General features: G+C 31.0%; 1 protein-coding gene across 1 annotated transcript in view; it reads left to right on the top strand.

The window, feature by feature from the left end:
• Positions 1-25,853, top strand: part of LOC132950004 (adenylate cyclase type 5) — a 197,181-nt gene that overhangs the window by 28,147 nt on the left and 143,181 nt on the right. The window contains exon 2 of the mRNA XM_061021174.1: positions 388-421. The gene's annotated coding sequence lies outside the window, so the exon portion shown is untranslated. The remainder of the gene's footprint in view (positions 1-387; positions 422-25,853) is intronic.

The raw sequence follows: 25,853 nt of genomic DNA, 5'->3' as shown, positions 1-25,853 counted from the left end.
TGTAGTAAATACCTACGTTATAGGAATAAATTAACTCTAGAAGAAGTAATATTTAAATCATTTTTGAAATAACAGTAGGTATAACTACTTTAAATTTCTATTGAATGAATTTTATATATTAATAAAGTCAATCTATATTCGATTCTATATATAGTTTGGAGAATATTTAGTTATTGTTCACATTAATGGCTTTCTTGTCGTAAAAAAACACATTCTGAGGCAGTAAAAATGTTTTTGAGAATAATAATAATTGTAAGTCAAAATATTTAATCAGAATATTATAATTAAAAACCATATAGTATCCACTATCCAGTGATTACTATCCAGTAATTAATATTTTTAAGTATGCATCACCAATAATTTATTATTTTTTTTTTATAATTTCAGATACAACCTATTAAAAATATTTTGGACCAAAACCGTAAGTATTTTTTTTTGTTTACAAATTACAGTTGATTAAGACAACATACTATTTATTGATTGTTTGTCAGTAAAACAATTAAAACTTTAATTTTGAACAACAATTACTCTTCCAAAAAACTAATTAGGGAAATTGTCAATCTTCATATACTTATGTGATTCTAAACAAAAATTACAATAGAACACGATCTACGTTTTTTGGCCACTTTATAAGTTGAATTAAACAAACACATAAACCAAAACGGCGTTAAAAACAATACACCCACAGTTAAAATGGAACTTTAAAAAAATAGCACGTTTTAAACAGATGAAACTCAAATGAATCACGATTATTGTGAATGGTAAAAAATTATTCATACAACTTTAACACCAATGCAAAAGTAATCAATTAGGTAGGTAGGTACACAAGGTACATTAAACTAATAATTTTCTACTAAACTAATTATTATTCAAATGAGACATACTTTTCGGTCACAACTGATATTATGGTTTTGTAAATGTAAAATGTCAATGTCGTAAACGAAAATTACTTAAAAAATTACAATGTACAATAATTTTAGTATTAATTTCACTGGAGGGTACTGGCTCGAACGCCCTATTATTATTGTTATTTTAAATTTTGTAAAAAACATAATCGTTATATAAAATTGTTGGTTACATTTTTGCGAAGAAAGTTAAGATTTATTATGGTTCGTTAAGAAATAAATACATTTTGGCGTGTAAAGTTACCTTTATTGAATGTGTACACGCTTAAAGTACGCATTCAAATTCACAAAAAGTATATCATATAAAACGGTTGTTAGGTGTTCCGCTTGTTGTTTGGTCGCAGTTTTATTCAAAATAAACGATAATTATCACTTCAAGCCGTTCGTTGTTGCAAATATTCAGTTCCAGTAAATACATTTCATAATTTATAATATTTTATACATTCATTTTGTTTGCATTTTCTAAAACTTGCTATGGTAAATTCGTACTTTTCAACAATTCCTTACTTTTCTGGTTTGTAGTTTTACTCCTATTCGACCGCGTTTGTTACGAACGAACCAAAACGTCGTTTTAAAATTCATAACTACGCTTCTATAGAAACGACGATCTCGGATTTGCATTTTTCTTTTCTTTTTTTTTCACTAGTTTTTACGTAACGTGCAGGTCTTTGAACGTTCGTTTCGGGTCCTGTACACGTGAGAAAGTTCGGTGCGTCAATCTGCGAATTGTTGAATTCATAATCGAGTACAACCACACTGTAAACGCGTATATATCAGAGCTTTTAAAAAGTTTGGAAACGAATATAAACGTTTACAAAGTTTTCAATTGACTTATTATATACATAACCATTCCCTGGACGAAGGACCTCACAGATGACCGCAAACGAGTGTTAAGGAAACAACGTATATTATATACACTACACACAAAATAAGGGACATATTATATACAATTATTGGACCTTTTCCTTTTATTCACTACCACCACTTTTTTTGGTTTTTCCGTTAATTCACTATCGTTATACCTTAAAACCTATCATTATTGTTCTATGGTTATACGTATACCATACGACGAGACTGCATATTCACTAAATTTCTACGGAACAACATATGCGCTTATTTAAATTTAGATTCATTAAACTTTTAGAAGACGTATTCACAAAGACTTATATTTTAAAATACTTTAATATTTTAAGATTTCTTACTCGCGTGATGTCGGTGGTTCACTGTTTATATTTTGTAAGTTTTTTTGCCAGAGTTTGCAATTAACATAGATTAACATCTATACAAGTTTATGTACAATAGTTAATTTTGATGACCTTATTACAATAACAGAAATTACGTTAGAAGACGTTTATAGGCACCCAGATCAAGTAGCGTGCTACCTGGCAGGATGATTTGGCATGACTGAAATGGAGAGATGTTCATAAATGTATGCGTGTAATTTATAATTTAGTTTTTGAATTTTGAAGCATTTGTGTAGATTATTATTTGTCATATACCAATGAGATACTTTTACAAAGACAAATGGACTGAAATATCTAGAGCATTTGAGGTTTGAGGGATTGGATGAGCCTCACACTTGGATTCAATATGCCTAGACGAGTTTTATTATGGTTTTATAAACAGTGAGTTTGCAGGCGGTTGATAATTTAGATCGGATAAGAAGATGAAGCAGGTGGAGTCCGGAATTAGTAAATTTTCACTTAGATTTAAAAGAGGAGTTTGTCTAAAGTTAAGCCTATATATCTATCTTAATTCGAATACGGTAGGAATTGTGTTATTGTTTTGTTTGGCTGGTGGACATACCACAAAGCGTAAACAGAAAGTCATAAATGATGACTTGATTTGGGTAATTTTTATTTTCTAACGGTTGGGCAATATTGAATCATATCAAGGTGTTTTTGGATCAACTTAGAGCAATAATTGGGTATTTATTAGAAACCATATTATTATTGTATTATCGGTGCATGTACCAAAGGAATAAGGATGTAAAATGCAATTTGGCGGTATCCAAATTGAAAATGTAATAAATAAAATGAGTAATGTCGTGGAGCAGCCGTTATTACTTATTATCTCTGACCTCAAATACGTGGATTTCTAAGGAATTATGCGGATTCCAGACAACCCCCACCTGTTTTGCTATAAACGGACAAACTATATAATAGGTACAAAATGATGCGTCAAGATTTGCAAAAAATTAAGAGTTCACATTTTACTCTTAAAACCCATTTTTTAACCGTAAAGTTGGTTCACCCTGCAAGTGTCCTATAGCTTTGAAATTGGTTGTTCAGTTCTCGGGTGAGTTGCGTTCAAATATTTGATAAGCGGATTGTTAAATATTACCGCTATGGATTATTTCCAATGGTCCGCGTAAACATAGCTATCACGGAGACTTCGGTCAAGCATGACATAGTCAGTCGCTCTCCGATAGTGTGCTCGAGACGATATTATGAAATCGGACTTATTCGAATCGGGCACCTGAACATCGTATATATTGTGCCGTTTTAGTATAAAATAAAAATAAAAATTGTGAATTAAAAAAAAAAATCCATCGCTCCGTTATTGGAATCTAAAACTATTTAGGTAGCTTTTCTTATATTAAATAGAATAAACCCTAACCTAACCTACCGGCTACCAGCACAAAAAGTTGTGGGTAAAATACAAGCATTCACATTGGTATTAAATGTGTTATTTGCAAGTCTACCTTCCGAGTTTTGTGAATTTTGTTTGCGAAATATTGACCCATGTCATTCTATAATGACAACATATAACATAAAAATTAATGAAGAAAAAATCATTTTTTTTTGTATATTTTTTAGTTCTACTGTGTATACAATTTTAGTTCAAAAATATTTGCATAATACCCACGATATAATTACATGTACAAGTAATGTACAGTTATGATTAAACAAAAAAATTTAATTTTTTTACACAATTTCCGCCTTTTCTCTTCCAGGGAGTGTGCACTGTTCGTACAAGCTTATCATAGTTTTTTAGGTTACCATAGGATGGTTCACAACATGAATTTCGTTTAGGCTCACAAAAATCTAATATATTTTTTGCTTATGTATAGGGTTGCTAAATGTGAAATATAAAGAGTCTTTTATAAAATCTATCCATAATATTATACATATATATAACACAAATATCATGTGTACACAAATTAATGTGTATATTATGTTTGTAGGTTATATACTCAAAAAATACTCGACTGATTTCGACGAAAATTTTTTAAATGGTTCTTAGATGATATATTATTATATCAGGAAGAGTAGTTTGAACCACGGTCGAAAATATACCAAGGGCTTCATCCGATTCGCCACGGTTGGATTGCCTATCTCGTCGAATTAGTTCACAAAGCGTGGTACAACGACATATAGATTTGCCATTTGCCCATGAACTCGGGTACACTAAAACCGAGATACACCGTATATTATATTTCTTCATTTTTCACCACGGCTGAAATCGGGTTGTACCTATAGTTGTAGTGTAATAATATAGTTTAGTCGAACAAACTCGACCGATCGAATAGGCACGCATCATGGATCATAATAATATTAAAGTTCACGAATAACATATAATAATAATAATTATTATTAAAACATACCCTTTCACATGTTGCAATCTCCAGTAGGTACCTATATGTACTTTGTGTAGTACATATAAACATATACATATATATATTATATTTATAACATATATACATATAAACCTACCTACATTATAATATATTAATATGGGAGCAGGACAAATCATATTATTATTATTATTATTATTACCATGTAAATCTTAAACTTGTCGAGCGTAGACCAATCTGGTCTCGGGAAAGTAGCTAGATTATATTTTGTTCGGTCTGTTCATTGTACATTATGACGTGATCGGGATTATTATAACAGGTTTTATTTCCGATTTCTATACCCGCTCAAAGTAACAGGATAACGTTTTCCCCGTCCCAGCGTCATTGTACGAAAAAAAATCCGTTCCAGGATTGGAATTCCTTTGCGAAAATCCCGCAAAACATATTTTCGGAATGACCGAGTCCGGTCACGATCCGTGAGTTGCGTGGCATTCGATTGACGAATACAAATACTTATTAGTTGCGGATATACGCTTGGGTTCAATATTACACGTGCATGACTGTTCCCTTTCGGGGTAGGAAACGCGAGACGCGTTATCAACCTCGTCAAAGTCCGTTTACGTGTCGTCGACGTCTTTATAATTATATTCCGCGCTGTGCCGCACTTTTTTCATATATTATGTATAGGACACAGGACATAGGACTTAAATAGGTACGCTGTATACACTTATCCTGCGGGACATGTCGTGTATCAATAGATTAGCGTGCGTAAGATAAATACTTATTAGTTATTGTGGCGACTCGGATGAGCTCGGGCTTAATATTACATGTATAACCAGTAACCACCGACCACCGTTCACTTTCGGGACAGGACACGCGAGACTCGTTATCAACCTCGTCAAAGTCCGTTTACGCGTTGTCGACGTCTATATAATTATATTCCGTGCTGCGCAGCACTTTTTTCATAAAGATATAGGACACAGGACATAGGTACGCTGTATACACTTATCCTGCGGGACATGTCGTGTATCAATAGATTAGCGCGCGTAAGATAACGCCAGCGGCTTACCGTTGTAATTGAACTGGGAAGATTCGACGATTTTTACCAACAAATACCTACAAAATCCGTGTGGACCGTGATGTTAATATTTATTACGTCTTGATTTGTCATGTACGATTGTTGTAGTGCACTATTCGGTTATACCGATATTTCAAGGATCGTTAATCCCGCATCTTATACGTCATGCGAGCCCTTCGACTGGATAATATAAATTTTCGTTCACATGAACGCTTTTGAACTTCAAACCATAACACTACTACAACTGTACCATATATTTTTTTCCCCGTAAATCTCGAATTTTAATACGAGTGCGATTTTTGGATTACCAATGTTGCCATTGATTTATGTAAAAACTTTACACTAAATATTCAAATATTCCAAAACATGATGTCTGCAACTACTAAAATGTGCTACCCACAGGACCTTTTTTGTTTGAACTTTGAATAATATTTATAACGGCACACAACTGTGGTATAAACCTTTAAGTGATGTCATGTTTGAAAATAATACATATTTAAATATAGTTATTATATTTTTATAAATTTTTATTTCGTTACAGATATTTAAAAATTACAATTTTAATAACTCACATATTATTTCTCGGTAATTATATTTTTGTTGTAAAGCACGTGGCAGTTTATTATTTTCTAATAGGTACTGTAGTTTGGGTAGATTTATTTGTCGACCAAGTGTTTTATGGTAATATTATTTTGGACACATTTGATCCTATATTGTAACTTATATTTATTGTTATTATTGTTTCCTCCGAGCTTATAGATATAAATTATCGTTTGTGAGCTATAAACATTAAGCCTCAATGCATAAATAAGTGAAAAAATAATAAATACGAAATTTTGTTGACACTTGCGTAGTATAAAAGAAATCGATAATTTTCTCAACCCTTATATTATATAATGTTTTGTATTGCTGCTATATTATGTATATGAAATGGACCATATAGATCTATTATAATATATGTATGTGTATGTACAATGTACATGCAACATGCTGTGATATCTGTGGGCCTGTAAACATCTGTTACGGCGTTTGATACATAAACATAGATATTTACAAAGCTGGTCTGTATAATATTTTACATAAGTAGCTGACGAGAACCACTGCAGGCAGCAGCTGTGCTCAACATCTCACCGACACCTCGCGAAGGTACTTATTTTAATCAACAACACCGTTGAAGTCACTGTTGCGAATATGTCATTAGGATGTATACGATCAACAAGTATATGTCATTATTATTGATAATAACACTGTTGTTGGGTTATTTTTTTCGTTTATTAAACAATATCATAATAATATAACAAACACAATAATCGCTTAAAGCAACTACACGACCGCGCGGAAAGAATTTTCATTCGGTATTCTACGCGATGTAGGTACTTACTCGTATAGTACGATCATCGGATCATCACGTGTCCAAGTTCGTTTGTGCTGATGTTTATTTTCAGTATCCTCATAGTCTTACGTCTGTCATAATAATATTTTAAAAAAAACCCCAAAACGAGCTTAACAGCTGCAGTTCTGACAACACGTTTAATATTTCATATGAGCTTTGATAAAACATATGCTTTAGATGACCTTGTTTTTTCACATGCATTTTATTAAAAACATAGGTATCTATATTATAGTACTATACCTATATTATGTGATTTAGGTATAGTATGATACATATTATATCATGTATACCGTATGGAATAGACATTTTCGATCATACAATTTGCCAAACATTTCGTTAAACTTAATTAATTTTTTTTTCCTTTATGATATCACAATAAATGTTGCATAGGTAGATGTACAAATTGGCTACTATTTATTTATTTTTATAATTGATATTTGATATATTTTAAAGTTTTACTGACTTATTCATCTAAATTTGATAATAATTTACAATGTTATACCTACCTGAACTGAAAATTTTGAAAAGGGCTCATAATATCTGAAAATAAAAATTATTCGGAAAGCTCAAAACGTTTAAAGGTGATGAGGAAACTTATTATGTTACATGTCCTCTTAAAAAATATTGTATCGTTTGTTTGCCAAACAACCGATTTTCTGTTGAAACATTTGACCCATTTCAGCAATCTGTTATATAAAAGTACAGACTATTATGAAACGTTACACTTCCATTCATCCATGTAAAATAATATTCTTGATGGGAAATTTGATTGAGAAAACGATCGATATAGTTTTCTGAGACGAGTCTTTTTCGAAATTCATTCAAGGACGTTGTCGATTTTAGTATTGAAAATATATGTGCCCACTGCCCTTCTCCCGTTTATAGAATATCCGACTATACCCGTGTGTACATAGAAAAAAGCGGAAAAGTTAATTTTGATAAAAACTCGAGATGGGCTCTTTTTGAAAAACATAATTCAACTATGTACAATATTAATATTTGGTTACATATTTTATTATTTGTATACACAATTTTTTTTTATATCTTTTTTTATGTATGGTTTGAACATCTAAGACATCTAAATATCTTCAATAATAGTTTCAAAATAGCGTAACGAGCGCATTACTTGGAAAATAAAATATATTTTATTATGTTTATAAACAGATAGACAAAATGAGTAGACGGATCAACGATTTTTACGTATGGAGGATAATGTACGAAAACAGCCGGTATAATAACATAATAACGTATAGCTGCTATTATAGTTTAACGGACCAGACGCGCCAAACGAACTTTGAAGTAAGCTTCGTAAAAGATTAAACTATATATTATACAATATTATATTCGGTTAAAGCCTTATTTTCGAGGACATTCATCTACCGAGACAAAAGTACCGATACCTCCTTATATGGATGCGCCACAGGACATAACAATCTCTAAAAGTCCTATCACAAATTATGGTGTACTCACACATTCATTTTGTCACGCGTAGGATTTGTTGTCAAGTCCATAAAATATGTACGGGAGACAGAGTAATGCTTGGAGTGTGTCCGCCGCGCATTAGGCCCATAAATCGTATACCTGACAAATGTCACATGAACACAGGCTCGTTTATTTAATTTTTCTCTAAGCTTATTACTTGGACCCATCCCATTAAAATCAAGCGTGAGTACTCAAACCGTTATAAAACTATACTATTCTTGCGTTCGGGTAGGTACTGAAAATGTGAGCAGATCGTTGAAATGGTATATGGTTCAACGAATTCGTAACACGTCTTAACAATATAACAAAATAAATCCCAGTCGAGAATCGTTTTTCGCGAAATTGTGTTCCATTTTAATTGTAAGTTAACTGTCACGCCGCAACTCATTCGTTCGGTCGTCCATTCCGTTACAGCCTTTAGGCCGGTCAATTGTACAAGCGAACAAATGTGCAATATATACCGACCAATGATGACCACGATAGCGAGCCTTTTATGTACAGCTTTTGTTCATGTCATCCGAAATGTTTTATTGTAGGTATCTTCAAAACCAGCACACTGCGTCTGCGTTCAGGCCAAATAATAATTGTATTAAAATACACAATAATACTGACGACTGAGTATACAAAAATATGATATATATTTTTACATTGTCAGTCTATATCATAATCGATTATAATAATTTATTGTTGATTTTGTAGATGCAGAGGCACAAAATAATGGCTTTTGAACGTTTTAAATTTATTTCGATTATTGAAAGATATTTAATTATAATATTTTATCAGCTACTTTCGTTGTGTAAATATATATTTTGTTTACGTCCTAAGGAAACTTAACCATCAAGTATAAAACGAAATAAAGTACAACTTTTAGTTTTAAATCATAATGTAAACAACAAACTTTATCCAGTGAAATCAATTCCATACAATTTCTTTGAAATTATTTTAGTTCATATTTTATATCATCAAACATTTTGTAATAAACTGGCTAGGAACTCGCAATAATACTTTTTATTAATTATATTAGTTTTCACGAGGGTACCAATAAGCGTATAGGTACTATTATAAAGAAGGCGAAAGAGCCCAAGAGCTATTATTAGAGTTATAAAGTTCCTTACCATTATTTTACATTTTTAAACAAGTTAAAAGTTTTACAATTTTGTCAGACTATATACCTACGTTCGAAAGTAGATGTTTCTCTATCCGTCGAAAACAAAAATAGCTTTTTAATCGTTCGGAATCTAAAATATTTCGACAGACTGAATATTTGAACGGGCCTTGCTGTAGAGATTTTCAATTTAGCGCGGTGCAATTGTTTACGTTGAATAAAGTTTCCAAATGTTTCCAAGCCGGTCAAAAAATATCACCGTGTAAAAAATATTTATGTTTCTTGTACCTATGTCCTTTGTGAATGCGAATCCGCGAAATTGCATTTCATTATTATTCACGGCGAGCGTACACTCGGGATTTTAACTTTAGAATACCCATCAAAAGTTTAATCAATATGACCCACACAACAACTTAAATTAAACACGCGAACAACACGATATTACATAATGATTTTGTACATAATTTTTTTTTTTTTGTTGATATACCGAACAATATACATATACCAACGCAATTATAATCCATAGAATATTTTTTTATAATCGGTTGTAAAATAATTCAATTCCTGAAAAAGCATAATAAGTTTATGTGCAGCGAACTCATAAACGTTTTATAATCACGCGTAACAGTGTGCAATAAAATGGTTAAAAAAACACTTATGGATTGAAACAAAAACCGGTATCGTATTTCACGGCGTAAAAATGTAAATAATGCATTTTTCTTAGAATCAAACATATCGTATTTAATTCGTTTTTGTAACAGTGCCTGTACCATGCGGATAATTATCATGATGTATAAGTATCATTATTTTTTCAATGTTAACAATATACGCTAATCGTGTAAAACATTCCATACGACCCCGTCAGAACTTGCATATATGCACACAAGCTCAATATTAAGGGTGGTGGTGATGGGGGTAGGGGAGGGGATGTGAGTTCGAATGACTTGAAAGTGATGAATAGGGTTAGGATATTTATGCACTAAAAAATGTATGAATATGTATGCACTTATGCACTAAAAATCACTGATGATGATCGCTTCAAAGATCGATGAAAAATCGTTGTCGACTTAATATAGTTACTATACATGTAGGAATGAAATTGAAAAAATCCAAGTGCTTCAAGTTCGTTTTAGTGGCGCCTCTTTAAAACGCAAACCTACACGTCATGATTTATGAATCATAATTTTTATCGTACCTACCTATATAATATTATTATGATAAACGGTCGTTTATTTACGTTTTGTCGTACATACATTATGCAAAGTCATGTTATTATAATGTATACAATATAATATATATATATATAATGTATATAATAGCGTTTTCTCATCGACCGCGATAACAATAATTTTAATGTATTATTGTTTCTCGGTAAATATTTTGTTTGTTATACAATTTCGTCGGTGTTGTACGCGTTCGGTTAAGTTATGAGCTTTCTGCAACGGGCGCACTGTATAATATTTATATATACATACATAATATAATATTTATGTTGTTATATATTATAATCTGATGCACATTGTCTTTGAAATTCGGTCGGTCGCGGAACATACGGAAGTCCGTGTTAAGTGTTTGTTCAGCGTTATCTCTTTCAGAAACAAAATTATAGAAAAAGACGACTACTTCGGGTTTCACGCGTTTGAATATCAGCGCCGTCGTTCTCTTTACACTAAGAGATTATACCTACGCGCGCGCATTGAGTGCACAATCACAATAATATTGTTGTCGTTATTATTATTATTATTATTAATATTATCATCATCATCACAGTAGTCGTTGTCGTCGTCGTCGTCGCTGTTATATGGGGTGAGATGTATATTTTATCGACGTCGTTACGCGGAGTCATCCGATATACCTAGCTAACGATTCAAAAACAAATATAAAAAAAATTTTGCGACGAGAGCGGATGAGTCGTGTTGATCAATGGCCTTTGATTTGCGTCGCATACGTAGACACTACGAACGTATATTATGTCACGTGTACGGTGTAGGAGACAGGTCGAGTACGCACATCATATAAATTATACATTAAACGTGTCGGTGTTACATTTTTACGGTGTCGTTTGCCGCACGAGTAACGCCGCCGTCTAAATATGAAAATGGGATTTTGTCGGGTACTTTTTGCCGCGATCGACGGATTTCGATAATCGTACGTATAACGTTATTATATTTTGAAACAGCACTTTGCTATATAACATGTTTTTATACACGCATACATGCATAGCATACATACATACTTATATACATATATTATACATACTTCCATACAAACATACATATTATATTATGTATAGAGAGACAGAGAGCCAAGGTACCTAATGACCATTACGTGACTTATGTTATCTCTCGTCAGTTTGATATCGTGAAAAAATAACACATATACCGGTATTATTTTCTATACGTCAGTGGCCCACCTAGCCACCGACCTGTGGCCCGTCGCCCGTTATAATATTATATTATGTACCTACCACAGTCGGTCTACTGTTGCAGTTATACGTATGGGTAATAATAATCGTTGAAAATAATTAATACACAGCTGTACTTAATGTGACGATTGTTGGGGAGTAAAAACGTCATGATTTATTTTTACTCTCTCTCTCTCTCTCTCTCTCTTTTGGCGAACCGCGTGCTTAATACTTAGAACATATACTTGAATAAAATAAAAAAAATATGTATTTCAATTCGGTATTCATTACAGCGGGCGTCGGCGGCGTATAATAGTAACCAGTGTAGGTACAGTATATGAAAACGATAAAATGCTGAACTTCTGCACATCTCTGATATTATCGAGTTCGTTATACAGCTCCATTCTTTACCCACCCCTTCCACTCACCAACACCCACATCAAATCGACGTCATGACACAGTACAGAAGTCAGAAAAGAGTATGACGCTGATTCCGTTCTCAACTCGTACAGTCGTAGGTACTCAACAATTGAAAGTACACAAAGCAAAAAGAACTTGCGTTTTTTTGACTACATACCTATAATATAGTAAGTGTAATGGTACATAATAGTATAATATATATATAGTATATACCTAATACCTATCTACTAAGAATGACATTTCAATTCATCGATGGTCGTCGTCTTCACGGATCGATGAAATACCCGAAAATCATATTATACATCACGAATGCCACCAATGTTGAAAAACATATAATATTATATTAAAAATCTATGAACCCATTGACATACAGTTGCCATTAACCGGCGCGTGCCTCATTTTCAGAGTTCGTAAACAGCGTAAAATACAGCTCTACACCCTACGCGTTCATAAATCGTTTGTGCGCAATGCAATCAAAATGTATTATTAATTACATACATAGCCGCCGCAGTGCAACACTTCGATAAGTTTTTGTTAATAAAACATATTATGCCTAGATATACTGTGGCGTTATAAGATTCGGACATCAGCGGTCCTGTTTTCCAGTTGATGTTAATTTAACGCAAAATCAACGACAAAATATACAAAAATTTTATATAATATAATAACATGTTGATACAAAATATTACACAGTGGGTGGTTTTAATGTTTTCGGATAATATAATAATAATTCGAATATAATACCAACGAACTGCGCGTAATCCTGCAGTCGATGTAATGTGAATAGTTTCGCATAATTATTAATTTAAATTGTATATTATATGACATTGATGCGTTATTATATTAATAGTCACTGCCCAAGGGTCAAATGTTGTGCTAAATTAATTTTTCAATTTTCCATAGTACAAAAACTGTTAATCTTCATTCATTTCAGACTCTGCAGAGCAGAGCGATGTATGTTTATAGATTTTAAATTGTGTGTGTTTTTTTCTTTTGTCATCATCTTTTGGAGCTGTAAAAATGCTTACATTTTCAACTTCAATAACTTTTTTAAAAAGAAATTAGATTAAGTAAATTTAGTTGGTACTTTGGGGAGGGGTGGGGTTAGAAGTAGATCAAAAAATGCAAAAATATTTAAACACAGTTTATCTTTATGGTAATTTGAAATCAATTATTTAAGAAGAACCATTTTGGTTATTTTGTTGTAGATAAAAAAATATTATTTGTTGAGACTTAACTTTTACGTACCTATATTGTTCTGTTATATTTTTACAATTATATTTTCCTTACATTTGGATTAATTGTATGCCATTTCCTATTCCACAAACCGCTGTACACACCATTGTACGGAAATGTTTATATGGACTCAACATTTCATAATAATAATTAATAATATAATATGTTTTATATATATGCTACTATTACTAGTAAAATATAAATAAAACGTTTTTGGCAAAAATGAATTCAACCTATCATATTATTAGTAATAGTAAGATAAATTATTACGATACAAAATACAAATATACCCATCATACTTAGTAATGTAGGCTGGCAGACGGTCTTCTCTCAGAATCAGTGTAATCGCATGCAATTATTAATCATTGAATTCAATTAATTCAACACAATATACATTTCAGTGATTTACTCTGACGGAGTACACTCGAAATCTACAGCAGTACAACAGCAGAGCGGTTGCCTACAATTTCCCCACCTTTTTTTAGTTTTACTTTTGCGTAGTCTCTAGAATTGCCATACAACTTACTATATTGTACTGTCTATAGTAGGGTATACATAGTTATTATTATTATGCAATCGGTTATGGAATATAATTAGGATTACGGTGTTCATTACGGTGTTCACGAACCAGATACCACGGTTTTGAATCGTATTGCAGGGACATTTCGCGCAAGTATCACGGATTCAGCCCAAGATATCGCGGGGGGCGATCTATTATTTGTTTATACAGAAACTGGGAAAGATTAAAAAGATACTGTTCTATACATATACACTATAATATGTTCTACAGTGAACGAGGGGGATCGCCATCCCTCTTCGTCCGCCACTGCTACGAGCTTTAATACATATTTTATAGTCGTCTGCAGACGTTTTAAATACAAAAATTCAACATAAAAACCTTTTTTTTTTTTTTCAAAGAGGGGTTTACAGGGCCCCCTCAAAAGGATATTTTAAAGATAATTCTTTTTATATATTATGTGTACATATTATTTTTATTTTAAGGCGAAATACATTCCATAAAAAATCAATACCGATTACTGATTATTGAATAATACATAACGTCCAACTCTAATCTCATACTTATATCTATAAACTACTAAGTATTGTTAAACCAGGGATAAAGGACTAGCAGACTTTCGGAGCAAATTTGAGGGACTAGTCTACCTGCCTATTGATAAAATAATAGCCCTTTTAGTTTTTACCATAAAAAAAAATAAAGTTTTATTTTAAATTAATTATTGTATTATGTTGTAATTAATTATACTTAATAATAAGTTATATACATTAAATATTAATTATAGTTAAATAAAATGATGGTTTTACTATTTTATTATACTTAAAAATTGTAATTAATTACTAAATTAGCATGTAGCGTTTTCGTTAAAAATGGTTGTATTGGTTTATCGGTAAATTTGTTGGCGGGTGTGTGGTTTTTGCTTCCATGGAAGCACGGCTCTATGGACTATTGAAGGCATAGCTAACATTTTCCGTCGATTTAACTGTTTTCTGGTTTTTGATTTAATTTTAAACCTATTTTTCTTTTTTTCAATTTTAAATACTCATAACTCGTACACTTTTAAGATTTTAGTTTTGATGTCTACCTTCTATCCATATGGACAGGATCGTCGTTATTGCATTCCATACATGTCATAACGCATAGCTGTACAACGGTCCTAAGAAAACGAAATATTACTTATTAGATCATTACCTACCGATGAGTAATAGATTAGACCCGCTGGATATTGCTGAAATTGAAATTGAAAACGATTTTTATAATAAGTGAAAATAATAATATACGATTATAACTATGACATTAATTATTGATTTTAATATACATTTTGAATAACATGAAAAACAATTTCTATTTTTATATTACTTCTGATTTCTAAATAAGATTTGTAACGGTTATTATTGATATTCGATATCGAATTTGATTTTAAGCTCTGGCCCGATGATGTCGGTGGCTTGTCGATACAACAATGCCTACAACTATGCCCTCGGCGTACTTATATACAACCGTTTTCGAATTTCTACTCGGTTCGTTAACATCACGTTTTGGGCATGTTGTGTGTATAATAACGCGCAATATATTTCCGTTGGTTTGGAATAAATCGAAAGCTCGATAATATACCAGATGCTGGAATCTTCGAACGTGCGTGTGGGTGATTCACGAGAGTGTCCGAAAACCGAGCGAACCTATGTTATTATTACTATACATACCATTATTAAAATAATATAATGCTGCGGTGCGTTCTATTTCTGTGATGCGAAAAACGCTCCGACGATTGAGCTATATTAAACACGCGCGCAGAGGCGGCGACGGGTTGTTGACGGGAACGATATACCATCGACAAGGGATTCGAATGTATTATTATACTTTATGGCTTACTCTAATACGGAATGCGCGCGAAACTTCGAAAATCTAAATCGCATACCTTTACGATAAACGGCATGCTGGCGGTTACGATATAGGTATACCGCCATACCATATTACCATTCAGACTACTCACGCTTATACAGCGTATAATATTTGTAATATAATATATATATTTTTTTTATTAGATAAAAATTGAGTATTTATAATATATAATACTTATATACAATGCAATAAGTAAACTTGATAGCTAATATAAGGTACATAACATGAAATGGCGTGAGGAGGGAGGCCCACCAGTGTTGATACTTGGGGAATATAATATATAATTATTATATTGTGTAGGACGGAGATATAAGGTTATAATATGTTTGAATATAATGTATTATTATAATTATTATTCTCAGGACAGTCTGTGCAGCTTGGCACCAACATTTTTGACTTCCTACCATACTACGTACACTGTTTATTATAATATTTTATTTGTTGATAACCATAAACTTGACATTTGTAACACGTATGTCTTACCCTTTAGATCCCATTTTTGACGTTCGGTAAGGTTATAAATTATAACTTACAATATAGTGATTGACGCGTCTGTGTATACAGTTTTGAAGTGCATATGAAACGGAATTATTAATTAAAAAATTAAAAAATGAATAGCTTTGAAAACTTCTTTATTTAATTTTCTGAGAGTTTAAAATATCTAAAGACATTCATCGTTTTTTGAATTCATTTTCCCGTAATTTGTTTTTCCAATTCACTACAAACCACCCTTGGTAATTAAAATTGTAGCTTTTTTTCACGTTCAAAACGGTATAAAACGTCTTTAATTAATATTTCATTGTATCTAAATCGCTCAACTCAAAATATAAAATATAAGTACGTATAGGTATAAGTAGTGGATATGATTAACAAAATATTTGCTATTTTTCGAACAAATTTAGCCCTAGAGAATTATCAATAATTATATTTTCTAATTTAAACATATCTGGAGTTGTGGTATAGCATCAAACTCTAATCATACTTTTTTTTTAAATTTTGATTAATAAAGTTTAAAAACATTTTTATATTTTAAATATTACTCAATAGTTTTGTGCGGTTGATCAAAAAAAAAGTTTTAAAATTCCTTTCCATCTCATATAAATACTTTTTATTGGACATTTGGAGGATTTTACTTATTGTGTATGAAATTTAATATGTATAAAAGATATTTATGTTTAAATATATGGACTTATGTTTATTGGTTTGTTCTTAATACACAATTTATTGACACAATAACTTTAAGAATTTTCGATTTTAGCGTCGATTACTTTAAAATAAAATCAGTACGCAATTATTTGAGTTGAGTTATGTTTGATTTACAATGTGTACCAACCTTGCTTTAATATCTTTCACGCGGTACACGGTATATTATGATTTATACATATATATAAATATATAACATATATTACACATTAGATAGATGTTAGTGTTCGTCAAATGCTAATATTTAATTTAACTAATAATTTCATTTTTTTTTCATTTTTACTCGAAACGGTGCTCCATAATGAATACAGATTGATGGAAAGCGTAAATAGTGTATGGTTAATGTAATAAAATAATTATATGCTAAATTTTAACATAATATTTAAAATGCACCAAAGTAGGCCGTTGTAAATCAATAATTTAAAATGAAGGTTTACGATTGGTATTTGGTACCTATATACAGTAAATTTCCTGTAGTTGGGATCGCCCGGAAAATACTAATATGATGTACAGTGATAGTGATATTTAAATTGCAAGAGTGTTTTTTATATAGGAATATGTTTAACTTCAGAAATAAAAGTGAAACGAGTTGTCGCATGATTAAAATGGATAATAAAATACAATGGTAATAGTATCAACTAAAGCAAGTACCCAGCAGTCTCTCCAAAATTGAAATATTAAACATTTATTTTTGGCAAATAATTAGCATGTATATAATCATTAGTTATGATATCAACAATTAGGTGATGGTAGGGGGGGGGGAGCGTAGACACGTGTATCAAACCCCCCACCACTTATCAAAAATAGTTATATCCAATTTTTTGCCAAACCAATATTTGGCATGTAATTAGCGAGTATTTACACAGCCGGTCCCGAAATTCTATAGTTATCCGTTGTTTTGCCAAATCCGTTTTCCTAATTCATCCGTGTCCCCCGCCTCACTATAATACGAAATTCTTGAAACTACGAAATTTTTTCTAAATCAATATTTAGCATGTAATTAGCATGTATTTGCACAGCTGGTGTCGAAACTCTATCGTTATCCGTTGGTTCGCAAAATACGCTCTCGCTCTCCTAATTCACATCACGTGTCCCCAGTGTAACAGTCAAATCATATACGCGGACCCCCCCCCCAAAAAAAAAAAACGGGTGTATAATTGTGGGAGATATAGATATCCTAGAAATATTATACCTAGGGTATGACTTCTAAATGAACAGCATGTAAAATGAAAATTCATATCAATAACCATAACGCTATTGTTACATACTAAATATTTTCTTAAAAAAATTTTTTTATTCTGATGTAAGACACAGTAAGTTAAAATTATGTGTATAGGAAATTTATAACTGGTTAAAATTAAGAATTAATTTAATATATATTTATTTAATCACGCTGCAATAATTTTTTTAAGTAAAATGAAACAAAATATACATATTTATCGATTTAACAATTTAGTGGACAAAAATATATTATATCATTGACTAACCACCACGACAGCTACTGTACAATAAGGAGGAATAGTTGGATAAACTTTAAACAAAATTGTAAGTTATTAAAATAACTTTAATGTTGCACAAACACAATTGTGTAACCCAGGTGATAATTAAAAACAATGAGTGAAACTAAAAAAATGAAACTTTATTTAACTGAATCAAGTTGATATTTTTTCTCCATAATAGTTTTAAACTTTTAGAGTTGAATATATTATTTGGTTACTAATTTTCTACTAACTTCTGAACGTTGATTTAACTTAACTAACTAAAGTTGATTATTTTAATTAATTTATCTACCTTTGGTAAAATGTACAAAATAATTTACAAAAACACGGACAGAATATTAATCGTTGATACAAAATAACTATCAACGGTTATTAAATTTATATATAATAATATTACTTCTGACTTAACAGTTAATATAATAAAATATAATAAGTCGTGTAACAAATAATTAACAAGACTCGTCAGCCTTTATCGTAGTGTGTTACCTTAATAACTGTATCGCGCTACTTAGTTTTCCCCACGTGACCTTACCGGAATCCGTATATGATAAAAATTAATATAATAAAAGGTACGTCAAGTTAATCCCGCGCACGTGCTTTGTAAGAACACAGTTGTCGACGAAGAACTCACACACGGACATGATGGACAGCTAGGTAATGAACTCAGAACACGTTTGTTTACAAATCCGTTGGTAATAATTAATTATTAGACCACCCTAGAATGGTGAAAAACTATTAGGGAAACACAACAGTTTGATATCGAACGATAAGGTTACCAAACGAATGAATCACAACAATTATATAGACAATACAGTAAACGTGAATTGCAGCTATACCATATACACTAAACCCTATGTCCGACGGTTATTCAAGTAGGTATACATATAAAATAATATAAAAAAAAGGAATGTACGACGATCTGCGCACAGTGCGTACCTACATGACACATACATTTATAATAAAACAAATAGACCTGCCGAATTGAGTCCCTGCAATCAACCGAATCGGTTCCACGTTTGAAATTTGGTATTTTGAAGGTAAACTGAATTGGTTTCAGTTTAATATTTGAGATGTACCTATACCTAAGTGTACAAAAAATAGTTTTAAAAAATGTCCGATATCTGAAGAATAGCTTTCTTTGAATTTTGAGAAGAGATCAATCTGTTGGATTTCTCTCTCTCTATACAGTGACTGACACGAATGGAATCTATAACATCAAACTCCTACCTTTGGCCACTGTGTTGATGACGTTATGTAAAGCTGTTTGGAAATCAACTGAATACGGTGTTAAATGTTACATATTTTCGACTTCTCTGAAATCAGGGACGTAAATGTGTGTAGTTTTGTTCGACTATATATGCTGAAGGTGACATAAACATACAAACTTCGTGTACTGATAAAAATGGAAAACGATTGGTAAAATATTGTAATGGTGGTTAAATTTTGAATGTAAAAAAAAATGAATTTGAAAAAAACTATTAAATATAAAATATAAAACTATATCGGTTTATACTCACATGAGATAATATAATGATGAAAACTGAAATACTATACATATCGGTGTAGGTAGGTACTATATATTTTATAATGATGTGAATAATTGCTTACAATCAAACTGGCACCAACTCGATTTACTGCTGAATGAAACCAATTCGGAGACAGCCTAAAAAATTACTCGGATGATTTATAAATCACGATATATATACTGATATACTAACATTTTGAATCATTCGTGGTCGAGGAATAAAAAATAAAAATCATGTTCCGTGCTGTTTAGCGAATATATTTGAATAATATTCATACACGTAAAAAACTATATATTATACGCAACTCTTCTATTACACAAAAACATTATTGTTACGTCAATTTTATATATTTTAAAACATCAAAATAAGTTCCGTAAAACAGATAAAGGGTGTGAAACTTGGGCATAATATTATATAATGTTATGCGCGTGCGCGAGCGTGCTTGTGTGTCGGCCGTAGATGATGCTCGTAGGCTCATTAAATATTATAATAATAAAATCATGATTGTGAGGGGAACATAAATTGTACATTGAACAATGCCGACACGTTTTCTCGCCTGACCAGCTTTATTTTAATAACGCCGTACTTATATTATATTATATTTTCGTCTGCTTTCCGACCCATTGTCCGTTCGTTTATCTCCACCTCCGGTCATATAGTTTGCCACTGGTACTTTAATATTGTATAATTTCACCCCATAATTTGATTGTCCAATATGGTCGCAGCTTGTGGTTGATAAAGGATATCCATATGTGTAATGACGTGCATGCACGGTAAAACTTCCATAATATAACGAACTTCCATTTAACAAACTATTTTTGATAACCAATTCAAATTGGAACCAAATTTATTTAATTATATTCATCGGATTTTTCTGTAGATAATACGAATTTTATTTTGTTGCCACGAGACTTCTTGTAGTATGGAAGTTTCACTGTATATACTAATTTGATAAAAAAATGTCGATATCGCCGCAGGCCACAAAGCACTCTCTAAACTAAATAATTGAAAATCTCAAATCTTATGTACACATATACATGCAAATTCCAAAAATTCATTATTAAAGGGAAAATGTGTGGTTAGCATATGTTTGATGAATCTACCTGTACATTATATTGGTATACGCTGTAGCCAGTATATTTGTATACACATATAAACCGCGAATTAAGATACCATTATTATGTGCTGTTCCACGTCGTCATTGAGTACCTGCAGTAGGTAGGTACCTACCTATATACAATATACATGTAGATAAAATGTAAATATTTGTAATTTGTATACTATTAAAATAACGAGTTTGATGATGCGATAGGGCGGCGGTAGAGGAAAAACTTTGGTTGTCTAATAATATTATAAATTACTGTGTCGCACATTCAGAAGCTGTTGTATATTTGGCCAACAGTTGTAGTCAATGAAAAAATAATATCGTTGGTTGGTTGAAAACCCAATATAATAAAAGTTCATTCTATCTCATTGCTAGTATTTTACAATTATTAGGTACTATCAATATAAATTAAGTATTGGCAATATAAATAGTACTATAATGTATACATAGATATTACAGCAAATTGAATAAGTAAAATCGAAATCAATAATATTCCTTACAATAAAATGAAATATAAAATTTGACCTTCTTCTTGGTCAGATGTGCTAGAGTGAAATAATATCACCATAGTAGAGTCAGTGAATATTATTTAGCCCAGGCTTGTTTAAAGAACCTAACCTAACCTAAACCGGCTCGTGTACAAAAAACCACAACAGAGGACAGTAGGTTTACAGTATATAAACAGAGGGAATAGTAAAAGGTAAATTCATATATACGTCGTTCATTTGAGTTTTTAGTAGCAGAAATACGAAAAGATTACCTTTTCGTACTATAATAATGATAGCGAATGCGTTTTTTTAAACAAAATATTAAATATTTTATTATTTTTATTGTTTTTACTTTTACAAAAATATACGGACCGAGTAAAGAAATCGAATCGAAAAGGTCAATTTCATCTTCTAGAGCTTGTCGGCCGAGTGCATTAGAATGGTTTTCAAAGATTTCGGAAATAGATAAGTTTAATTGTATACTACAGAGCGTATATATATATTATATATTGTTACTATGTTTAGGTATTCGAGTTAGTTTAAAAATAAAATAAAATGAAATACTTTCCTGATATAATATAACGACCGGAACATAATAAATGTACTTATTTTTTTTTATGGAAGTACAATAAAGTTTAGTATACCATCTGCAGTGAAAGCAAGAAGTATAATAAGCGAATAAGATTACTGAATTTACTGGTAAAATAAATAATACTCCTATATTACAGGTCATAATAAGAGGAATGAGTATTTCGACATAATATGTTATAATAAAGTATTGAAGAGTGAAGACCTACTTCTCTCCCCAAGCTTGCTTAAAGAGATGGCTATAATCACTAATCAGCCCATGCGAGAATCTTTTAATTTACGATTGTATTATGTTACCTGAGTTGAAATAGATTATTATTATTATTATTATTATTAAGTTTTTCAATGTGAACATAAAATTGAACAGTAAACGCAGAAAAGTTGAAACTGAGTATCTACTTATAATGTATCTAAGCGTTTATTTAAAAATTATAACATTTTTTTCATAAAAACTTCTTAGAACAGCTGATTAGCCTAAAAAACAGAAACTATAATAATATAAAATATTTGATATTTATCTGGTGACAAAGAAGTAGTAAAGTAAGTATTAAAATTTATATTTATACCTATACAATTTATTTTTTATATTATCAATCGACTTTTTTAGAATAATAATATACGGATATTGGAAATGGATATCTAATAAAATTGAAATAAGAATGATCATAAGATTATAATATTATACAGATTGCGTGCAATAAAATCAAAATAAACGCCATAAATAGATGGGTACTAGACATAATTATGTTTAAGTCTGGCGAAGTTGAATAATTTAGTTAAACGGTTTTGCGTGACATTTGATTACACGGTTAAACTAAACGCATGACTGATGATTGAATTAAAAAAATTCTCATAATAATGTCTTAATCTCTATCATAATAAAACGTGATCTATATAGTATTACTGCTATATTACTACATTATTCTTTCGTGAATAAAAGCTTGTACGTTTTATCTATTTTACAAAATAATTGCAGCCAGTTGTTTGATAGAGTCCGTCCGTCTAAGAAAAACTAGCATTTTACTCTAATCTTTTTTACATACACAAATATACCAGACGTCATATTATTGTGCACGTGAGAGTCGTATCTAAATCGCATTAGCGGTGGGTAAATTTCGGCACCAAGGATCGATTTTCCCACCAAATGAGGTACATCAAGTGTCACTCATTGTTGACTGATAACTATATAATATGGTCACTCGGAATTGGGTGTCGCAATTCAGCTGCTGATGAGTGGTACAAAGACTCCAATGCCAAACGCCAGTCATGTGTTGTCAAACGTATAATTTTCAAGTAAAAAAACAAAAATAATAATAAGACTATACTCCTTTTCAAAAAGGATAATATACCGGTCGGTGACCAATTTATGTCCGGCGATGCGCATAAATGTACGAGAAATACATTAGAATTTTGACAATTTGGTATAGCCGATGGTTAAAATATATAGAGTTGGCACTTGGCACCCAACTAACTCTTTTGTAAGCAATAATAATATTTTTTTTTCTTTTAAATCTTTTTTTTTTTGGCGTGGTTATTACAACAGTGATGTTGGAATAATTATCCTACTTATGCGTCCTATAAGTTTTTTTTTTTTTTTAAACGGGAAAAGAGTTAATGTTGTATTACTAAAATTGGAAAATGTAATTTACACTTGAAGAATTAGGTATAGTGTTAAAAAAAAGTAAAAACATACTATTTTTAATAGCGTTGTATTGAACTCCATTGATGCTGGAATTGCTTACAGCAAAATGCTAAGTTTGAAAGCGTGTATATTTACCAAAGTTGGTATTTCTAGTGCTGAAAAAGACCGGAACAACAACCGCCTAATTACGTCCATCGGATCAAAGGATTAAATTTCGGAAGCTCACAGGTAAACAATTCATTACATTGGTATATCTGTAATTCGTAAACCATAATTATAAACAGAGAATGTACCGTTTAAAACAGTTTATACAATCGTCAACACAAGGAAGTATAATATCTCCGAGTGCAAGAACATGAACATAGAACATCCTTGAAAGTTCTACTATAATAATTAATTTTGCTATCCAAGGCATAAAACTCATAATTTAATTAATACAATGATTGAAGTTTATCATGAATAAGAAAATGTTCAAACATTTCCAAGAATTAATTTACTATTGGATTTTTTTTTAGTAAAATATCAATTATAAATAACAATATACCTAGGAACTTCTTAACATTGTTAAGTTTTAAGTGGAGCATTTTTCTAAAAATAAATATTGTTTTTTTTCATATTTTAATCACAATTGTTTTGGTTCTTGATAAAACCAGAAATATTTATTATACAATTAATAATTAAATAGAGGCACATAGCACTTAATAATAAGATAATAGCTTTACATATTTATATTCTTCAATCGTTCCATTTATAATTAAATTAAAAATATCATGAAAGAAATACTTGCTGTTTCCAATTTACAAAACCTGGAACTTTATTTAATGAAAATACTTTTTTTTACAATAGTAACAAAATGCAAAATGTAAAAAAAAATTAAGATTTATCATAAAAATAAAATACATTAGGTACATACTTTGAATGTAATGTAATACATTGCCATTACATCAATTCAATCAATTTTAGTTTAAAAAGAAGTATCGGTTTTATATTAATTAAATTCTACAATAATACATAGAAATGAGGGAAGGAGGAATCTTGAAACATTTTTATCTTAAGATTTTAATCATAATCGTAACACTTCTAAACACTCGTTAGTCATCGCACTTACAACAGTTTAAGTTTGCCATCATTATAATATTATTATTTATTAGCAATACCTAGTAGATAGCTAATAGATACCTGCACTGCAGTATACATGAATTAATAATTATACATTTATATTTTATCCCAGGAAAAGCTATCAATCATTGCGATTATAACAATTAACGAGCCGAAGCAAAAACATTTAAGTCAAATGAATAAATAAATATTATGCTAATAATAATCACTGTACATAATAATATGTTAATATAGCGATGTGACTAATTCAAATAGTAATAATAGTGCTTTCTATATGATTTTAATATCTAGAAAATAATATTTATTGTATGAATACAATGAATACACTGTTCGTATACAATTGTCAGTGATGTATTCAGAATTTTTTCAAAGTTAATTGTATACGTGTTAAAGAAAAAACGAGGAAAAACAAATACAAACATTTATTTACTACAAATTTCAATAAAGCACTGATTTTGTAATAAACAAAATAAGCGTCTATCACTCCCACGTAGACACCAAGTCATACTCACCAGACTTCGAATTGGCCACACATTGTACACTCACGAGCATCTAATGAGCAAAAAAGAACCACCTATATGCACCCCATGCAACACCGCGATGACTGTTAAGCACCTTCTGACTGAATGCCTCCTCACACAAGATGCCAGAAACAAATTTATGC

The sequence above is a fragment of the Metopolophium dirhodum genome, chromosome 8 (genome assembly GCF_019925205.1).
Source record: "Metopolophium dirhodum isolate CAU chromosome 8, ASM1992520v1, whole genome shotgun sequence".
NCBI classification, from domain to species: Eukaryota; Metazoa; Arthropoda; class Insecta; order Hemiptera; family Aphididae; genus Metopolophium; species Metopolophium dirhodum.
Note: the sequence above shows the minus strand (reverse complement) of the source record. Positions and strands in the feature narration are given on the sequence as shown.